Below are 21,980 nucleotides of genomic sequence, written 5' to 3'. Positions count from 1 at the left end.
CTTGGTGCCTGTCTTCTAGCTCCGCGTGCTTCTGGCAAAGGCAGAGCGTTGAAAAGATTCTTTCAGAGCCAGCAGGAGGATCTGGCTCTGAAACGGGCCAGGCACTGGTCAGGCCAGGCGGTGGGCAGGTTCCCAGCCCAGCATGGCCCCGAAGTCTGGACTGGGCCTTGCCCTCACTTGGCCAGAGGGCTTCCTCAAAGTTCGTTTTGATTGCACACAAAGCAGGCAAAATGGTGGACTGATGCTAAGAAAATGGGGCTATTGCTTGAAACCAAAGGGAAGAACGTGTGGCTAGGCTTGGGCCTAGGGCTGGCAGGGACTAGCACCTGGAAAATGTTCAGAAAGCAACACAATTTCTTTCTCTTTGTTTCACTCTGGGACTTGCCAGACTCTGGCTCTCCACATGCCATTATGTATCTGCTTTATTTTTCTCTCACTGCACTAACATTAGCTATTTCTTCAAACACATGGCAGAAGATGGCCGCCTCTTAGCTCCTAATTTTGCAAAACCCTCGGTTCAGGCAAAAAGTTGAGCTGGTCGTCACTGAAATTCTGAAGTCACAGAAAGGAATCTGATTAATTTAAGATTAAGTCAGAGCAGGTTAAAGTGTTGGGAGGGAGGGATATGGTCATTGCCTCAGTTCTGATCATATGTCTAGTAGCCTGGGGCCAGAGCAGCTCCAAGGCTATGATCATAGGTTGGTGGGACAAGGTAGAGAGAATGGTGGGGGAGGGGAGTGGTACTAGAGAGAATGTCATAAAATATTAACATGCTTGCCTGGACCCTCATTCACTAGGGCTCAGAGATGTGTATTTGTGTGTGTGTGTGTGTGTGTGTGTGTGTGAGAAAGAGTGAGATCTTATGGTTGGATGGAAACCTCCAGCGTATCTACCACATCAGATAGATAACCAGATAGAGAGAGGAAAGTTGGATCCACCTTTTATCTAGAAATTTCTTTTCTTTTTTCTTTTTTTTTTTTTTTTAGGCACCTTTCTGCTTTGTACATCAGCAAAGTACCACATTAACATGGCCCTTCTGAATCTGGAGATTTTGTCCCAGATTATGTAATCATCCTCTGTCTTCCCTGGGCGGATAAACTGATGTATGCTGGGGAGTCTTTTGTGAATTTACATTTCCTTTAATATGCATTGGGCACAGATGGTTACCAGGTTGTCTCCGATCCATAAGTCTTCTTTCATCAAGGGCTGATCAGAATTTAGTGCAAGCAGGTTTAAAGGGACAAGCTTTTAGGCTTGGAAATGTGCATATAAATAAAAATGTTGCTGTAGCGGCTCCATTGTTAATGAAAGAAAAATGATCCATGTCCTCTTCTGGGATAACGGAGTCTCTGAATATATTTATTTCAAGATTTAGGTGCTGGGGGGACTGGCCACAAATCACAGAGCAACCATTAATGAGCCTCTGTCCCTACCTGTTAAGCTTATTAACTGCCTGTTACCTACAGTTCTATATCCCACCTGGGGAACAAAATGGATGCTTTGGCAATACTATGGCTGAAAAATACAGAAGTTAATCAAAAGCACAGGGGGGGCCTGGAAATGCAATCAGAAGACGTGTGCTGTCTGAGATTACTGGGGGACCTGAGGGTTCTTGGGAGGAAGCTTTCGATGCTGTCTGATCTGAGATTTAGCTAATTAAACCTACTGTCCTTAAGCCAGTGTCTCCGCACTCAGTGCATGCGGAGGACATGAAAGGCACAGTCCCTGCCCTCAAGGAACCTGCATGCTAATTGGGTGGGCATGCTCTACATACCTGAATCAGAGGGATTCTGATGGAAAGCAAGTTCAGGGCAGTTATGCAGTCTATGTGAATAAGTATTAATGTGATAAAACTAAGAGAGTGTGGTCTAGTGGGAAAAGCCCTTAGCTGGGACAGAGGAGACTTGGGGTTTTGCTCCAGTTCTACCACATGACAGTGTCTGCGCTATTTATTCATGCTCTCCCAGTCGCACTTTTCTCATTGATAAAATAAGAGTTTGAACATTGTCATTGCTAAAGAGTATTCGTGTAACGGATCATGTATCCATGAGACAGGAGTAGGGACGGAAAATTGCTCAGAGGAAGGGAGTCTTGATTTGAGCATTTAGCAGAATGTAGGATTTAATTCATAGAGATGAAGGAAGAGCCATTCTTAGAGATACTTTTTTTTTTCTTTAAAGGAGGCTCCTTGCCCAACGTAGGGCTTGAACTCACAACCCTTAATTAAGGGTCATGTGCTCTACCGGCTGGCTAGCCAGTGCCCCCTTCTATGCATCAAACCTAGAGGTAGGTGTGTGTGCAGAGGTGAGCGCAGGAGGGGAGTGGATACATGTTACAGGCAGAGATGGGCAGAGCCAATTAGGAGGATGGGCAATGCAGATCTCAACACTGGAACCGATGGCTATGTTCTTTAACACATTTTTTAATCTTCCCAGTCGCTTCTCCACTTTAAGGCAAGGTTCTTTCTACTAATAGCAGCAGCAGTCTTTTGTAAGTAATTTGAAGGCAGAGATAAATACTGAAAACTAAAAAGCCTTCACTCCATGATTAATTAAAGGAATCATCTCAAATTTAGAAAATTGCTTAAATAAAGGAAGACACAAAATTGCATCAGTGTGCCTCCATATGTTAATTATGGCTATTTTTCCTTGTTTCTCTGCTGCTGCTACAGCCATGTCCCATCTATCACTTGGTTTCAGGCGTCATGATCAATTGACTGTACCATAAACAACATGTTGCACATGTGGCAAATGATAACATCATTTGACTCGACACAGGCTAAAAAAAACTCCCATGTTTTCATCCTTCCAGTCCCTCAGAAGAGAAAAAGGACAGCCTTGAATTAATTCCTTACTTATTGAGTCAAGTAGACATTTTTTGCAGACTCTACTGGGGTAAAGAAGGGACACCCAGCCGCCCACAGAACTAGACCCACTAGATGGAAGCTCCAGAAAGGAAATCTGTGCCTGACAGTGCCCAGCACATAGCGGGCACTCAGTTGCTCTATGTTAACCAAATCACCACTCATTATTTTAGTTTCTCTGATAGGTGATAAACTTCATAAAGAATTAGTATTCATCACCAGAAGAGATGTTTTTACCCCTGCAGAGAGCAAATCTTTTGCTTGTTGAAAATAAGTCATATTGAAGATCTCATAAGGACCTCCATTTAACTGACACCCAACTCATGGATTTCACCAGTGGACTTCTGTTTCTTCTCTAATACATGGTGACTGAAGCTTGTGAATACATATAGCCAGGTGCCACGCAGAATTATGCCCTTGTGCTTCTTCTGCTCCGCTAGCTATATGCCTATATGCTTACCAAGAGCCAGTTATGTTTGCTTCTGAATCTCTTCCATCTACTTGGCCTTAGATTGTAGTTCTAGAATTCAGTTAAGTATTACATCAACTGATGATATCTTTAGGGAAAGTGAGTTTCCCCTCTGAAAAATAAATGGAACATTCTAGAGGAATTCAATAGTCAAGTTTAAAAGTCTATGAAATTAGTGGGCACGATGCCTGTAAATGATTGAAAATAAGTAAACATCTAAGAGAAATACGCTTTCAACTTTTAAAGAATCTAAGTCTAGCAATAATTGATGTAGGGGCTGTGTGAGTGTGCTCGATGCAAGAAAGACAATATGCAGCTCCAATTGGCAAACGCCCACTCAAAGAAGTACACTTAAAGTTTCATGGAAAAAGAAATATTTAAACCATGTATGTATACTTTTTGGAAATGGTTTGCTGCCTTCCTAAACTTTTTATAATTAGCCAGTCAGCAATTTTTTTCTGATTGGTAGATAGCCTAGGAATTCTACTAAAGAAAAAATTAGTAAATTCAAAAAGAATTGAGGGCACACGAGATCAGCAGTCTAGGTTTACAGTGAAAGCACAATGACTGATGGTCATACCCTTGGAGACAGAAACACTATGGGAGCTTAGCCAAGCACCCCCAAGGGAAGTGTGACCCAGGCCAGTGGGCCTTTCATGGAAGGGGATGGTGCCTTCAATAACAAATCTCTCTTGCAATCACCTTGTTGTCTTAGAATCTCTTGCTTTCTCTTTTTTCCCTTTTCGTGCAACGTTTTACAGAAATGTTTTATTTTGCAAAATTTTCCAACTTAATGGAAAAATTCAAGTATAATGTATTGAACTTTATATACCCTTTGCCTAGATTCATAAGTGTTAACATTTTGCAATCGTTGCTTTGTTTCTCTCTTTCTACAGAACCTCCCACCACACTTCTGCTCTTTCTCTCCCCTCCTTCTTTCTCCTCCTCTTCTTTCTTCTTATGAAACTTGCCAAGAGTTTGAGATGCCATGGCATTGGCCTCTGAATAGTTCTGTGTGTATCTCTTAAGAACAAGAATATTCTTTTACTTACTCATCCTATAATGATCAGATTCAGGAAGCTTAACACTGATATAATATTGCCTAATATACAATTCATATTTAGATCTCATCTCTTACACCATGTTTTCTTGATCCATGGTCAAATCTAAGAAAATTCATTGTACTCATTGGTCACTTTTAATCTGGAATAGTTCCTTAGCCTTTAGTTGTCTCTCAGAGCTTTTACATTTTGAAAAACTACCTAGACAGTTGTTTTGTACAATGCTTCCTTGATTTGTGTTTCTCTGAGTCCTCATGATTACTGTTAAGTTATGAATTTTTTTGCAGGAATACTACATAAGTAATATTGTGTCTATCCTATTGCATCATACCAGGAGGCACATCATGTCACTTTGTCTCATTATTGGTGATGTTAGCTTGGATTGTGTGGTTATGAGGCATCCACTGTAAAGTTGCCACTTTTTTCTTTCTAATTGCTTAAATAAAGTATTTGGAAACTGTATAACTATCCTGTTTCTTATCAAATGTTCACCCAACTGTTTTATCATCCTATGATCATTCTTGTCTGAGTCAGTTATTATTTTGGTTCCCAAATACTGTCCGTGTTTCTCTCTACCTTCTAAATTACTTGCTAGAAATTGGATGTGAGGATGAGGAAAAACACTATATCCCTTCCCCAAGCCCCAGTTGTCTAGTGAAGCAAAAATGTCTCATAGCATGGCATCTTCTTTTATTACTTTATTATGCTGAAGGAGTGTCTGTCTACTCCGCATTCTTGACTTACTTCTTTGCTTCATTTATTTATTAATTTTTTTTAAATGTTTATTTATTTCTGAGAGAGAGAGCAAGTGGGGGAGGGACAGAGAGAGAGGGAGACATAGAATCTGAAGCAGGCTCCAGGCTCTGAACTGTCAGCACAGAGACCAATGCGGGGCTCAAACCCGTGAACTGCAAGATCATGACCTGAGCTGAAGTCAGGTGCTTAACTGACTGAGCCACCCAGGTGCCCCTTCTTTGCTTCATTTAATGCTTACATGTACCAGTGCTTGGTTAATCTCATTCACATCTTACAATAACCATATGTTATAGGTACTATTGTCAGAGTCTCCATTTCAGTAAGGAGAAGATAGGCTTAGAGAGGTTGGCCTAAGATCATGTAGCTGATAACCAAGACAATCTATTTACAGAGGCCACTCCTTTTGCTACCATGTTTCCAAGAAGTGGGAAAATAGGTGCCACGAAACTCATGCACATAAGTATGGAATCTCCTTCCGGTATCCAGGTAGAGTTTACTGACTGCATTCTGAACAAAATTATGCTTTGCAGTGTAATCATCTTGGTGATGTTACTTGGTTACTCTGACAAGTGGCAACTCTTCTCAAATCATAGTTGATTCTCATGAGAAATAACCATGGCCACACTGACAGATGGCAGCTGGACAGCTGGAAAGGAATCAACAGAAGGTCCTGAATGGCCCACTACAAAGCAACTGTGGTGAACATCCTGACACACCCAGCCCCTGAGACAACAGCGTGAAGCAGTGAAAGACGCTCACACACAGATAAAAAGGGAAATCATGCACTGTGTTCCATTTATCTCTCTTGACAAAAATTTACGTTTGTGAATCTGCTCTTACTCTAATGAGAACAAGGTATGGTGGTCTGGGGAAAATCACTTCATCACAGCTGCTAAATAGGGAAGCAGGATTCAATGGTCTCTAAAAGGTCCCTTCTAGTTTCATGAATCTAAACATGAGTTGTTATTGTAATCATCTAGTTCTAGAATATCAATAACTTCTTTGTTTATGTGACACATAAACATGACCTACACTGAAGTTAATCCTGATGTTCAAACCACAGTAAAATTCTTCAAGACAGTGCTCTCCTAATTGCTTCCTGGAGCAGACACTTTTGGTGAATAAATTCTCCCAAGACTAGGAAGAACACTGACATCATTACCATATTCAGAAGACAAATGCATCACCTTATGAAAATGTTAATGGGCAGCACTAATTGGAAGCAGAGGTCATTCTGGGAGTTCCCTGTAGATCCTGGGAGCTCGAGAGGACTCTGGCAGAGATACAGCACATCTTTTGAGGGCTGGGCAGGGAGTGTTTTAAGCTCCTTAGACTTTCTGATCCTTTCCCTTTCCTGTGCTCTGTGACACCTTTGTGCTTAGCTTCCACCTCCTCACTGCCTCCCCCTCTTCTCCTTAGTAGTGTGTTCCTCCTTTCTGCTATACATTTCTGACATGAACATTAAGGATCAGTGATGCAAAGGAAAGAGACCAAAACCGGGAAAAATGTTGACTTCAGAGGAAGCAATAGTGAGACATCAACCTGAGAATTGTTTAAGAATGGACTGTAACATTAATATAAGGCACATCAGACGTGCGGATTCACCTTCCCATGTCTCTGACCTGTTATTGTCTTTGAGAGGTCAATTCACAATTAAAAAAATACAATCAGCAAACATTCTAGCTTCATTTCATCTCCACCCTTGCTTTTAACTTCTTTTGCTCCTACTTGAAAAGTATGCTATCCTACTGTATTTTACTTATTTTTGTTAGCTGTGTCACAGTCTTTCCAGAATAAGAGGGACTCAAACAACAACAAGCACGAATAATCTGTCCAGCTATGAAAAGCAATCAATGTGTTTCTATTATTCATAATGATAGTCAACACCTATATAGCATGTATGATTTGCCAGGCATTGTTTCATCATTTCATATATATTGACTCACTTAATTCTCCCATACTCCTTTGAGTTAAGCCCCATTACTGTCCCCTCCCTACATTCTGAGGAGAAGGAAATTGAAACCTAGAGCCATTAAGTAACCGCTGCAAAGCCACACATTTAAGGAGTGGTGGCACCAAGACTTGAAATCTTCTACTCTGAGTGGAGGCACCAGCCCTTTGACCACTGTGATGTTGCCTCCCTCTGGTGCACTAACATGCGTGTGATGAGTGAAAACATGAATGTATCCATTGGTGCTTAGTGAACTATTTTGGATCAGCTATTCTGAAGGTAGTGACTGTACACAGCTACTCTTCAGGAGCTGTAATACATGTAGACTTAAATACAACCCAATTGATTTCCTAAGCCCAGGAGATCTTTCTAGAAATTCCAGCTTTAACATGAATTATTGGTTTGATTTTGCAAGAGTTTTCTGTTGGTCTCTGCTGGTAATTTTAAACTCTGATAAGAAATATGCTTCCCTGAAACTCTCACCTTTTTAAAGGCATTTTGAATGTCTCATCTTCCTCTTCTTTATCTCCTATGGCTGTCCCTTGTCACACTTTCAGCTTTTTCTACCTGACAGGAAGTAGTTTATTTGCCTCCAAAGTAGCGCCATCTGAGACTGTTTCAACCTTAAACCTCATTTGGCTCTTTTGCTAGAGAGAAGACCTTGCTTGGCAGGTGGGGGCTGACCTATCGTGTGTCCCTTTGAGGAATGGGCATTGAAGGGCTTCCTTGAGATGCCCATTGACTTCAAAGCTGAAATGTATTGCTTATGTTTGTGGATATTGTCCTCCTTTGATGTAAAATTCTAGCTAATTCTAGGTCTTCTGATGTTCTGATAATTATCTCCTGATAGAAGGAAAGAGATGCAAAGTTTCCTTTGAAATTCAACCATTGGCTTGGGCCTTGCCTCAGCCCCAGTCAATACAGCCAGCAGTGGTTTTCAGTTGTTTTTCAGTTGGGCCCACAGAGTTTTACCTAAGGGTGACGGAGCGAAGGGACCAAATAAAAATGTTGCATTGGTACATACCATTTACACAGAAGGATAAATTTATTAACACTTAAATCATAACTAAGAAACAGATTTATGAAGCAGGAGTCTCCATGATTAGTGGAAGGAAGCCTACTCTTCTGTTTGGAAATCATTAAAGGTCAATTTTGAATTTTCTGTCTTTAATGATATCCCAACAGTGTGGCTTCCTCTCAAGCTTGATTATTTTGAGTAGCTGTACAGGTTGAATTGTCCCTGCCCATGTTCTCTTAAGAACATGGATGGTTTCTTGAGACACAAAAATGATTTAATGACTTCCATTCAGCTGACAACTTTTTATTTATTCGTCAGATTGTGACATATTCCTTACACACATGGTTATGTGTATGGTGGCCTGAAGGAGGCCCTTGACCATATTTTATACCTTTCCCACTTTAGGGTAACTATTCCCAGTTTTCCTTGGCTAACCCAAATTTATGCCTAATATTATGAATAATATCACTTTCCCTCTAGAAATTGGCCAAATTTGGATGGTAAATGATATGGTTATGCCATTTCTGGGGGACCCAGAGCAAATATCCCATGGACATACACCGTGGTATAGTTGAAAAATGAGGCCTAGAACTAAACAGCATCTTTGAAACCCTTCACCCTAGGTATTTTCCATGGCTGGTGGGACAACTTAAGTCTCTCTGAGCCTCAGTTTCCTCACCCAGAGAATGGAAGTAATAGTACCTCATAGTTTTTGTGAGTGTCAACTAGGTCAATACATTTATGAAAACACCTAGACATGTCCATGGAACCCAATAAGGAGTTATGATGTTTGTTTAAAGACAATGTTTTTCACCTGTAGTGAGGGTAGGGATGGATTGTACCTGGCTGCAGTTTAAATGAATTTTTGTGATGGAAATGGGGCAGAGAATTAAGTGAAAGAAGAAAGCTAGAAGGTAAGAGGGGAAATGAATTAGAAGTGATTCTAGTGCAAGACACGAGAATGCTGATTTTAGACACAGAATGGAAATTATTTCCACTCAGGGTTACATGATAATTGCACATGAATCCTCCAGGGCATGTTTGAGGTTTGTCAATGTATTTTATATGTCTTGAGGTTTTGATGCTTTTCTATGCTCTAGCCCCTCTCTCATGTTCTTTTGAAATAAGCTCGTTTCCTCTGCAAACATGGCATTTCTGTGGAAAGACTTGTGGGTGCTCTGAGACTTGGGTCTCCAATAACAGAAAAAAATTAATCTGAAAAACAACAACAACAACAAACAACCAGATTACCATGCTGGGGAGACCAAGAGAAAGGATGATCCAGACACAACCATTCTCAGGCAGTTGGTTTCGGCTGGTTAAACACGAAATACAGTATAGTGACAGGTGTCCTGTGTCTGCAAGATGTAAAGTTCTAGGCACAACCAGGTTCTACTTTTTTCTGTATCTATAATCGCTTACTACTTCACCTAGAGTCAAGATAAGTACACAAGAAGTGAGAGCCTTTAACGTGTTTGTATTTAGTGCATCATCGATATAGTGCATGTTTATTATGGGAAATATCTCCGTTTCTACCATTCATATGCAACCACTGTGTTGGCATATTTTATTTGGTCATATTTCCACAATTTTTTATTCCTTTTCTTTTTCTTTTTGCTCACGCTATAATTTTACTATGTTGAAATTCTACTGGATTAATTTTCTAAAGCTTACATAATTATTCTTCAAATATTAGAGTTCATTTGTCTCAAATTTATGAAATACACATGTTTGTGTATAAGTCTTTATCTGCATTTGGGATTATTTCTTTAGTATAAAAATTAAGGAAGAAGAATTATAGGGACAAAGGTATGAACATTTGAAAGTTCTTTATGCCTACTGAAAAACTGAGACGCTATTTTAAACTACTGTGATCAGTTCACAATTAATGTTCTTTTCAAAATCTTTTAATGATATGTAATAGGCACTAAGTATAATCATTGCAATTAATCCTTACCACACTCTGTAACATATGCTGGTCAAGACAGCATATAGGTTAATCTAGATTTCAATATAAATATTTTGGCTCTTCTATACTTAAGATGGGTGATATGCAGTATTGGATACTAGAATAACAGAGGTTGATTCTATTACTCTTATGTTTTTTCATGGCTTGATGTTTTTCTTGGAGTCTTAATGATACCTTTTTTTGCTCATCTTTGTATTAAAATTACTTTAAAAGCCAAGTTAGCAGCATGAAGAGAGGAAGGGCAGACATTTCTTCCATTAGAAACCGCTTAAGAAGTCTCAGGTGGGCTACACTTCTTATATTTGCACACAAATTGTGGAGAAAATGTTTCAGTTTTAAAAAGAATGAGTTTTATCTTCTTTTAGCTTCTGTGGATGAGCATTGTAAAAATTGGGCAGAAATTTTGGAATGGATTTCCATAAGTGGGGGTTCAGGATCTGTAGTTGCTTTGTGTCTCCTTGAGGTGAAAGTTCAGGTCCAAAATGACAGCTTCCACCTCTCTGTGGCTCTCTCAGAACTTGTTATTGCCAAGAGAGAAACCTCTCCTCAGCAGAAGAGAATAGCTCTCTGAATTGTCTTTCTCTTGGGCCAAGAGAGAAGAGTACCTCCGAACCAAGATCATACTTTGGACTCGGATCACGATGCCATATCTGAGAGGAAGGGTCCCATCACACTCCAGGCCCTGTGCTATGACTTAGCGGTGCATGGCCAGTGGGGTGACTGCCAACTAACTTTCTTTGGAGAATACAGCATTCAAGTTTCTACTCTGTTGAACAATGAGTGAATAGTGCTAGTCTGAAGCTCAGACAAGTTTCGGTCAAGATGGATGTGTTTAGAGTTAATTTTGGTGCTTTTTACAACTCCAGTAGCATTTTTACTAACCTTGTAAATGTCTTTTCTCCTGGCTTAAACATCCTCAGTGTCTTAAATAATTATTCTGGTAGAGTAGTTTCTAGAACTTTACCTCTGGTCAGCCTCCTCCACAAGACCACCAAGCTTGTTGGTCTCATCCAGAATTTTTCTTGAAACACTCCTTTTGAAGTTTTTTTTTTTTTGAAGTATTGTGTCTACATTAACATACTCCATCATGTGTCATCTAATTGGCTAGCCCACATTCTAATAGTGTAATATATTCATGTGATCAGGATCCTACCACTGAGACAGTCCAAAGTTAAATCGCCACACACATCATACCCTTTGCTTATCATAAATCATAAGTCTGCTATGGCCTTGGGAGTTACTACCAAGATAATCTCGAGTCTATTTATTCTGAGCTTGTAGAATTGCCTTTTCCCTTTTCTATTTATTTTAATATAGGACTTTAAATCTATGTCATTTCAAATGCATCTAGTTTAAGTTTAAGGCCATAATATCATACTATGTACCTAGAAGGTGTTTAATAAATGCTTGTTAACAGAATGCTTAATATATGCTTTTGAAATAATTAGGTGACCACAGAGTCTTTCTGCCATTGTTAGAAGTTGCTTTAGTTCCTCTCCTCCTTTCCTTTTCCTTTTTACTGTATTTTGAATTCTTCTTGAAGTTGTCAGTGAAGAAATATATTTCTCTTTCATCTCCCTACTTGCATTAACGAAACACCAGAATTTGTCTCTAATGGTCCTAGTGCCACATTTTAAAAGAATGGAGAAAAGGAAAAAGAAGGGAGTTAAGCATTCATTGCCCTCCTTAATAATACATGTTTTCTATTCTCTGGATAGTTTATTATTTAGAAACTGTGGACTCGAAGATCTTTCCTATAGCAAACAGAAGCAACATAGGGTAAATCATAATAATTAGTATGCATGGGGCTGAGTCTGGGATATTCACTATAGCTTGTCCTTTCAATGTGTCTTCTTTTGACATCTTCACCCTGGGTATCCTGGCAACAGAGCACTTCACAAAAAACAAAAGTCCCATAGACACTGTTTGCTGAATTCCATCAGAATAATAAAAAGACTGTTTTATTGAAGCATTTGCTGAAGACAGTAATTTAGAAAAATAGCAAGACTGCAGCTAAATGTACTTGATTCAAAAGTGACTGACACCAAAGGAAACCTCAGTCCAAGGATGGTGTCTTTGGGTCATATAATTTCTGAACCATTTGCAGGAAGACAGGACAGTGAAAAAGAGATGTGTATGGGCTAAGATAGGAAGTAAACCAACATGAATGTACTAGAGTAAGAAATCCCTAAAAGGGCCTGAGTGTATAATATGGGGCACATGTCTCCATACAAGCTAGAGTAGTGTCTTTGCCACTTGTGTGAATAGCCTTAGAAGAGTTCTCTGCTGGCCACACAGGGAGTCTTCCTCTCCCCAGTGCCCCATCTGCTCTGTGGTAGAGCAGAGAGCTGGAAACTAGAAGGTGACCAAGATCACCTTCTAGGGTGGCACATTGACTGTCTCTAAGCCTTTAGAGATCAAAAAAAACCTTAGCAAGACATTGGGAACTTCTGATCCATTTAGTGCAGTGATGATGCTATCAATGATTCCCTCTGGGCCTCAATAGGTTAATTAAAGCACCTCCATCAGACTTCAGCCATCTCCTTGCTTAGACACTGGGGAGAGGGTGGTGCAGTGTATGAGTGAATGGTTACTATGCTCTCACTCCTCTTTTTTTCAGGCTTGTCCTTATTATTCTGTATTTTGTGACCAAAGTCTTCCTACATTGTCTCAGTGATTGTCTGCTCTTCCTGAAGGCAAAGTTAGGATATGTTATCCTACTCCAAGGTTGTTTGTCTTCATTGCACAGAACTCTGAACTCACAAGGGAGGAGTTTAGGCACTAGAAGTTTCAGCTCTTCAAAGAATTGCATCAAAACAGTCTATGTATTAGAACGTATGCATTGTGACAGTGTGCCCAGCCTAAGAGACCCCTCCTGATGCCTGCCCTTTCATCACCCTCTTCCCAATCCTCAGAGCCTGTTGCTAACAGCTCTCTTGTGCTGTGTGAGCCTGAATCTCACCTCAACCCTGGTTCTAGGCCACAGGTGATAGGACCAGGATCAGACCCTGACCCCATCTGTCTGGTCAGAGTCTCTCATCTGGGAGTTTACAAATGGAATTCAGCAATACTTGTTAGTTTAGCAGTGTTTTAACTTAAAAACATTTGCACTTGGAGGGCCAACTCATGTGGGCGTGCACAGGCAGGCAGGAATGATAGTCATTCAGCATTGCTAGATGAGAGAACATGAAGAGGGGAGTGGGGAGAGGTTGTGGGGTGTGGTGGGGGGGAGGTGGAGGGAGTAGAAAGGAGTAAGAGAGAGAAAAGCTGTCCTGGATCTTGGTCACCTTCTAGTTTCCAGTTACATTTTTTTCTGGGGTTCAAATCTACTCATTTGCCTTGGGTTCTATAGAAGACCTATACCTGAGACCTTATTTGGCCTAAGCTAATTTGAGTGGGTTTAGCTTTATTGCTATTAAAAAAAAAAAAAAAAAAAAAAAAGAAGTTTGGCGAAGACAAATTGATCCAAGAAAGTTTCAGGACTGAAACTCAGATCTTCCTTCCCTGGAGGTCCTATTGCCCACATTACCAGACTTTTTGTCTCTTAGTTTGACTGCAGACCACAGGGGAAGAATTATTTTGTGATAGCTCAGCCGTTTCCTGGTGGAGCCAGGGAGCACAGACCAGAGGTTATTCCCCGAATGGGCCTTCCCTCCAGTGCTTTGCCCCAGGTTGTTTCGAACTGGATGATCTACTGACACCCAGGGCTTATCCTCACTCAGGCTGGAGCAAAAATCCATACTGTGGCCCCTCCACATGGCTATCTGAATGGCAAACCTGAAAAACTCCTGGACCCTTGGATTTCTGATTCCTGTATGACCTCCAACCCCCCTAGGATCAGTTTCTGGAAGTCCTTCCCTGGAAAGCCTCAGGTGATGAAGATGATGGCCTCTGCCACCTTGGGTGGGGGGGAGGGGTCACTTGATTATCGTTGGAGGAAAAGAATCCTAGACAGGCCCTCACTCAGTGCTCTGAGATGCCAGCTCTTGTTCTTTTGTGATTGTATACCGTTAGGATAAGGGCAAGCTGACATTCTGAGTGAGGCTAATTGTTGGGGGCAGGAGGGAAGCGGGAGCGAAACTGGGCTTCTGATCATGTCAACAATGTTTCTGTAGCTCCTGCTGGGGGGAGGGCCCCTCTCTCCAGGGCAAGACAGGCTGCATGCTTTGGGCATGAATAAAAGCCATGTAGTAATCCAGGTTTGATCTTTGCACAGAAGAGCTTCCTGCATAATTTATGGCTTTAGAATGGGCAGCCATAGATTTCTGGGCAGAAAAGGAGGCTAACATATTCTTGTGGAGCAAAGAATAGAATTAGTGAGATAAATGGTCCTCGAGAAGCTCATGACCAATCCCATACTAATCAGAAAAAAAGTCTAAGTAATGCTGATTACACTTTAAACAATTTTTGGGAGGTTGCTAATTTGGCTTGCTCAAATTCAGGGGCTGGCTGCAATCTCAGGGCATGAGACATGGTTAAGAGAGATAGCTCTAGTCCTTTAGTGACCATTGTCACAGCCACACTTTCCTTCTTTTTGAAAGATGAGGCAAGTTCTGTTCTCAGAAACAAGTGTGTTACTAGGCAGAGCCAGGATATATCAGCATCGAAATGGTCTGGAGCCTGAAATTATTGTCCTTTTTCCTTGTCTATGCATCACCTTCCTGGCCTCCCCTTCAAAATACATGCAGGCACATACAAACACACAGTTGTGTTCATACAGATAGACACATGCACACTCATCCCACAATAATAGTCCCTTTGAAAAAATAGATTGTCAAACTAATGTAATATTAGGATGAGAAGGGGCTTTAAAGGCTGTGCTGTGTTACAAAGTACTCCAAAACTTAGCAGTATAATGAACAAACATTGATTATCTCACAGAGGCCAAGGCAGGAAACTGACAAGGCTCAGGTGCCTCTGGCTCAGGGTGTCTTACAAGACTGCAATTAAGGTGTCAGTTGAGGCTGCCATTGTCTCAAGGCTCACAGGGGGAGGATCTGCTCCTAAACTTATTTATAAGGGCTATTGACAGGTCCTGAGTGCTCACTGGCTGTTGGCCAGAGACATCAGTTCCCTTCACAAGGGTTCCACAGAGAAGCTGGCAGCTGGCTTCCCTCAGAATAAGTGAGCAAGTGAACAAGAGGTCAAGAAAGGGAGAGAAGGCACCCAATATGGAAGTCATCTAATCTCCAAAGTGACTTCCTATCATCTTTGCTGTGTCTTTTTCTCTAGAAGCAAGTCAGTAAATCAGGCCCATAGTCAAGAAGAAGGGATTACACAAGGGCATGAATGCTGGGGGATTGAGTCATTGGGGATTCTTTTAAAGCTGCCTACCTCAGGGCCATCCATTTAGACCCCTCAGGCAACCACATCTTTGTCTGCATACTTCTTGTACAGGAAGCTTAGTCACTTCTGGGGAAGATTTTTCCATTCAACTTTTAAAATTCCTGAGATTGAACCTTCAAACCTGCTTTCTTAGAGTGGGCATGTTTTGTTTGCCACTTGCTCAGCTTTCCTTTCCTTTCTGATGCAGGCACTTCACTTTTCTTTCACAGGCTCCCTCTTCTCTTCTCTTTGGTCTACTTTTGGGGTGGGCATACGACCTAGCCGTGGACAATCACAATTTGGTATCTTCTTGATCACGGTGATTGGTTAAGGAATGGTACATTCCTCAAGCTGATCCAGTTTACATACCTTGGGAGCTCTTTTTACCATTTCTTTGAACCTCTTCCCCTCTCTATCCCTACACCTTCAATGTGTTCTCAAGAGCACACACCATGGTCATTCTTCTGAGGACCACTCTTGGACTATGCCAGCCACTTTGCCCCAACTACAGACAACTGGAGGTGCCAAAGAGTTTTATTACCTACCCTAAACCTTCCCCTCAAGCTTTTGCTTTTGTTTTCCATGATTTTGGCCAGTTAAACAAAAATAATTTTATTGAACTGTAAGTCACATCTCATACACGTCACCCATTTAAATGTGCACTTCAGTGGTTTTTGTATATTCACAGATGCATACAACTACCACCACAGTCAGTTTTAGCACATCTTCATCACCTCAAAAACAAAACCCATACTCCGTAGCAACTAACCTTCTATCCACCTCCATCTCTAAGCAATTGCTAATCAACCTTCTGTCTCTATGTATTTACGCCTATTCTGGACATTTCATATGAATTGGATCATACGTGATATCTTGTGACTGGCTTCTTTTACTGAGCATGTTTTTTGAGGTTCACCCATGTTTTTTGAGGTTCACCCAGGTACCAGTGCTTTCTTCCTTTCAGTGCTTTATTCCTTTCTGTGGCCAAATAATATTCCATTGCATAGATGTACCACATTTTATTTATTCATTCATCAACCAGTGAGCATGTGGATTGTTTCCACTTTTTGGCTACTGTGAATAATGCTGCTATAAACATTCATGTATGTGTTTTTCTGTGCACATGTGCCTTCATTTCCCTTGTACACATACTGAGGAGTAGACTTGGCTGGGTCATAAGGTAACTTTATTTTAATTGCTTAAGGAACTGCCAGATTATTTTTTAAAGTGGCCGCACACCATTTTACATTTTCCTATCCTTAGTGTATGAGGGTTCTGATTTTTCTATATTGTCACCAACATTTGTTATTATGTGACTTTTTAATTCTAGCCATCCTAGTGGGTGTGAAGTCATATCTCATTGTGATTTTAATTTACATTTCCTTGATCACTAATGACGTGGAATAGTTTTTAAAATGTGCTTATTGGCCATTTATATCTTTCTTAGAGAAATGTCTATTAACATTCTTTGCCTATTTTTTTAATTGGGTTCATCTACCCTGTTGACGAATAACTTTTTGGTGTGAGAACATTTCACTGTAATCTCTTAGGCTGAGACAACTCTGAGACATGACTCTCTCTCTCTCCAGAGTTCCTCTGAAGAATCAGGTAGAAGCCAACACACTGAGACTTTTAACTTCTCTTCCCTATCAGATCCTTCTGGAAATATATGGTAATTATCTTAAAAAATGACAGTTCCTTCAGTTCCTTCCCTGTGTGTATACACATGTCATTCCCACACTGAGATGCATAATCTCCATCTCTGCAGCGTACTTGAACCTGGGCTCACTTGTGCTTGCTTTGGCCAACAGAATACAGCAGAAGTGATATTGGCCATTTCTAGACCTAGACTTAAGAATGTCAGCAGTTTTTACATTCTCTCTTGAAAAATTACATAAGAAGTCCAAGTGGTGGTTGGAATCTTATCCACTCTCTGGGTTTTCCAAGTTTTTTTAGACCATTTCTGTTTTTATTTTACTCTACAACATTTTTTTCTCATTGCAAACTACAATTTCTCATTGTAGAAGAAAACTGGAAAAAAAAAAACAAAGAAATATGGGTGGGGGTAGGGAGAGGGATGAATAGGCAGAACACAGAGGGCAGTAAAAACACTCTATATGATACTATAATGTTGGAAACATGTCATTGCACATTCCTCCAAACCTATAGAATGCACAACACCAAGAGGGAGCCCTAAGGTAAACTATGGACTCTGGATGACGATAATGTGTCAATGTATGGTCATCAGTTGTAACAAATGCAAGGCCCTGTTGTGGGATGTTGATATTGGGGGAAACTATGTTGAGTGGAGGCAGGGTATGTACATAATATATCTGTACCTTACCCTCAATTTTGCTGTGAGCATTAATTGCTCAAAAAAATTAAGTTTTTAAAAAATTTTTAAATGTTTATTTATTTTTGAGAGACAAAGACAGCATGAATGGAGGAAGGGGAGAGGGAGAGATAGAGAGAGGGAGACACAGAATCTGAAGCAGGCTCCAGGCTCTGAGCTGTCAGCACAGAGCCCAATATAGGGCTTGAACCCACAAGCCATGAGATCATGACCTGAGCCGAAGTCAGACACTCACCCGACTGAACCACCTAGGCGCCCTGAAAACAATGAGGTTTTTTAAAAAAAAAGCTTACATAAGATGATAGAAATCATTGGAAGTATACTCCTTAGCGATAAGTACTGCTAGCATTTTGGTATATATCCTTGCAATTCTGCCTGTGCTAATAAATCCATATCTAGCCATCATTTGTCTACCAATTTACCTTTATATATTTTATCAAAAATTTCAACTTGATTTATAGGTGCCTTTCCAAACTCTGCCAAGTTTCTGACCAGGATCATAATTCTCTTGGTCTTAGAAGCCTAGGACACTCTGACAAAGTATTGGAAGGTATTTGACTTCAAGAATTATAAATTAAGAAAGAGAGCTTAGAAAAGATCATTGTGGAAGAGGGAGAGAGAGGAAGAGTCACAATTTTCCCCTAATTAATATTAAAATCTCTGATCCTTAGTATACTTTTAATACTGAAACTGTTCTTTTTTTTTCTTCATCTTTAAAAGACCCATTTTTTTTTTTAAAGGGAATGGAACGGATGAGCTACAGGAAAGGTTCTCCACATGAAAGCACTTACTCCGCAGAGGCCCCATTGCCTAAAACACTTAGTCTAGATAAAAGAACAGACAACGAGCATATATCTGCAAGTTTTAGATGATGGAACTTTAAGATAATGAGTTCTGCTTCAGATAGCACAGGGTGAAATAAAATCACAGAAGATGATTTGCAAACACTGACTGCCAAGCCTGGGGGTTAATTGCATGGATGGGAATGGAGGCCCTGGGACAGAATAGGTTGGACTGCACTGGCTGCTGGATGCCCAGGTAGAGGTCTCAAGGAAGAGAACAGCTAGTCCATCAGGAGCATGTCCTAAGCGAAGCCCATGAATCATCTGTAGCTCTACAGTTACATAAAATAAAACATTAGATATAACATCTGTTCTGTTAGGATGGTGAGGGGGTGAGTACAAACCAGGAGAAAAGGATACATGACAAGTACAAACTATTGTAGCTATGAAGAATCAATAGAAAGTTGGTTGCAAATATATCTGTACTGGGAGTCAATGTAAAATTCAAAAAAAATCTGTTTTGCCACCTCCTGTGACAGCATAAATAGATAGCAAATGACTAAAAGGTAAAATATCATTTTGGGAATGTAGTGGTTACCTTCCCCACCCTATGAATATTGAAAATGTCATTTGTTACATCCAAACTTGGAAGAGTGGAGGCATGTGGCTCTCAATGAAGCATCTGCTTCCCTTCCTTGCTCTTCTGGCACAAGAAGGCTGGTCTCTTTTTCCTTGCTGGAGGATGCTGGTTTTGAGGCTTGCCAACACGCCCTACACTCCCATGTCTGCTCGATGTCAGTGTCATATTTTATAGGTTCTTATAAGTTACTATGTCCAAATTTCCTGCCATTAATCACTAAAACCTAACATCTTCACATTACTGAAATATAATCTAATGAATTCACATCCACTGAAACAAACCCCCTTTCCCTGGCTGCTGTAGTGCTGAAAAAGGAGTAAGAATTTCTGGCAAGCTTTCTGATCAAATGCAGTTCCACCAAGAAAGAATAACCATGTCAATTCTAGCATCAACTTTTTTTTCCAGGGTGCATTTTTGCAAATCTGTGATTGTTGCAGCATTAATTAGAAAGACCTTTGACTTTATTAGATAGCAACTATTGACCTTGGTTGGCCTCCCAAGCTGAACTGAGTCCAAATGACTGGTTGACAGGCTGGGTATTTTGTCACAAGACAAATTTCTTGACCATGCCATTTACCTCAACTAATGTTAGCATTTGGGTAAAACAGTGTCCAAACCCCATTGCATGCAAAGATAACAGATACATGTAAGAAAATAGTAAAATGGAGAGTCATATCACATTTAAGGCTCTTTCTACAAAATAAATTCCAATCATAAATATTAGAACTTCATTTAAATTCATATAATAAAATACATGCTACATGGTTCTTTACCTCACTGCTATTGCATATTCATTTAAATGCTCATGACATGTCTATCGACATGTACTAATATAGTATTAGCAAAGACTAGTAAAGTTCTGAAGGATTATGGTGATGGAGATAAAAAAAGGTAGATCTGAAGGACATTTTAATATAGAATCCCCAGGAAAGTGATTCTATGTAGAGGAAGAAGGATTTGGATAGCTGAGCTTTTCCTCTTGGAGACAGCCTTAACTGAGTTCTGGGAATGATGGATTCAAGGTGCCAATTGACATGAAGGAAATTAAAAATTAACTACTTAACACAGTAACCCTTAGTGAATTAAGATGTCTGTCTGAAGATGTTCCCTCTGCACTCTAGCAAAGCAGGAGTGAACCTTTGGTCTGGAGTCGGGCATGGAATCTCCGTGCAGGTTGCTGGCAGTGCCTGGACTTGAGGTGCGCCTTGGGTAGCTTTAAGAAATAACATCTGGGGGAAAGCATATTGAAAAGCCAGGAGGATGTCTAAATCTGTGTTTGAACTCATTCCAATAAACCCCATTGTAGAAGCAATGTCATTTTGTTTTTTAAAAAACCAACTTGATTTGGGACCCTGAACGCCCATCCTGTTCAGATAGTGGCACATCTGTCATTGGAGTTCCTTCTTCCCCTTGGGATTGCACCAAAAAAAAAAAAAAAAAAAGTTTTCGAAGTCCACTGTGTCCATTGCTGGCATCCTCACTATCCAAACCTTTAGTGTCTCCTGACATCCGGTAGCTCTCTGTTTCCACATCACATGGGATATGGGCATTTGACAGAGTCAGGACCCTCCATGCTTAGGTTTCTGTCCCCTTAGATGCCCATGGAACCACCTCTTTCTGAGGTCTTTGTGCCACAAGTGGCCACCTCAGAGAAGACCATGCTGTCATCCTGTTCTTCTGGGTGCCCATCACTCTCTCTCCCCTGCCCGGGGAAATCCCGCCAGGTATTTGCTACTTCTCCCAAGCCCCTCTGCATCTTCTGTCAGACCTTCTCCTCCTCAGTGTGTTTAGGGTTAAGGAAACACAAACCAGAAAATCTAACAGGCTTCTTGTTTTGTACTTTGCCATGTACCTGCCCTAAGGCAATGAATCAAAGAGTTGGCTACCTGCTTTGATGAAGGAAGAAAAAGGGGAAAGCACAGGAAAGAAATCTACCTAAATTAATATCTCAAAATATTATGTGGCTGCTTCAGTCATGAGCCTGAAGGGGCTAGGCAGAGAGAGAAATTCTAGATTTTAAAGCCAATGTGATGAAAAGCCTGGTGAGCCCACAGATTGCAGGCTTGGAGAAGTAAGTGGGAGGTGGAGCCTGAAATAGTTCCTTCAGCTGGGGTGGAAGTGTCTAGCTATCACATCTCTTCACAGGATGTTCAGGGTTCCATGGAAATGGGGGGAGAGGAAGCAGCGTGAATTTTTCTTTCTGTATTTCCTTTTGAAAGAGCTAAGAGAGTAGAGGTTTGCCCTCAAAAGGAAGTTGGGTTTACCCTACTTTCTGCAGATTGATTGATCTGCTCTTGCATTTCTGCTTTCCTGGTACACCTTGCCCTCCCAGGCCCTGGAACTCAATGCTTTCATAACTCAGGGCAAAGCAGAGTTGGAAGGCTGGGGTGAGCAGAAGGGGAATATTAGTTGAGCCACTGCTGGGCTGGACTCAGTTATTGATTAACTTATGGAGCAGAGAAGACACAGCCGATGGTGCTCTTTCAAAATAAATCAGTATTCTGGGCACTGAAAGGGAAACCAGGTTTGAGGGGATTGCAAAGACAGGCTGAGAAAAGATCAAACCACAGAAGGTCAGGTACCACCAACAGGTTGCTGGCAGAATGAGGTAGCCTTTTTATTGAAGATTGTAGGCAGCTAGGGAAAGGCATCAAGGGAGGTTGTCTATTCATAGCTCCCTCGTTCCAATGCAGTCTGCATCTTTGAGTCCACCCAGAAAAGATCAAGAGGAAAAAGAGCTGGGAGTGGGGAGAAAGTGGTGGCTCAGCTGGCAATGATGTGACGGGAGAGCGG

The 21,980-nt window shown here is 40.8% G+C and overlaps 1 long non-coding RNA gene across 1 annotated transcript; it reads left to right on the top strand.

Moving 5' to 3' along the window:
* Positions 1–2,185: 2,185 nt before the first annotated feature.
* On the top strand, positions 2,186–18,976 carry LOC132680144 (uncharacterized). The gene is made up of 3 exons (XR_009610538.1): positions 2,186–2,286; positions 17,002–17,084; positions 18,506–18,976. It is a non-coding gene; the product is annotated as an uncharacterized LOC132680144 (long non-coding RNA).
* The last annotated feature ends 3,004 nt before the right edge of the window (positions 18,977–21,980 follow it).

This window comes from Panthera onca, chromosome A1 (genome assembly GCF_046562875.1).
Source record: "Panthera onca isolate mPanOnc1 chromosome A1, mPanOnc1 haplotype 2, whole genome shotgun sequence".
In the NCBI taxonomy this organism is placed as follows: Eukaryota; Metazoa; Chordata; class Mammalia; order Carnivora; family Felidae; genus Panthera; species Panthera onca.
This window is presented reverse-complemented; position numbering and strand designations above follow the sequence as displayed.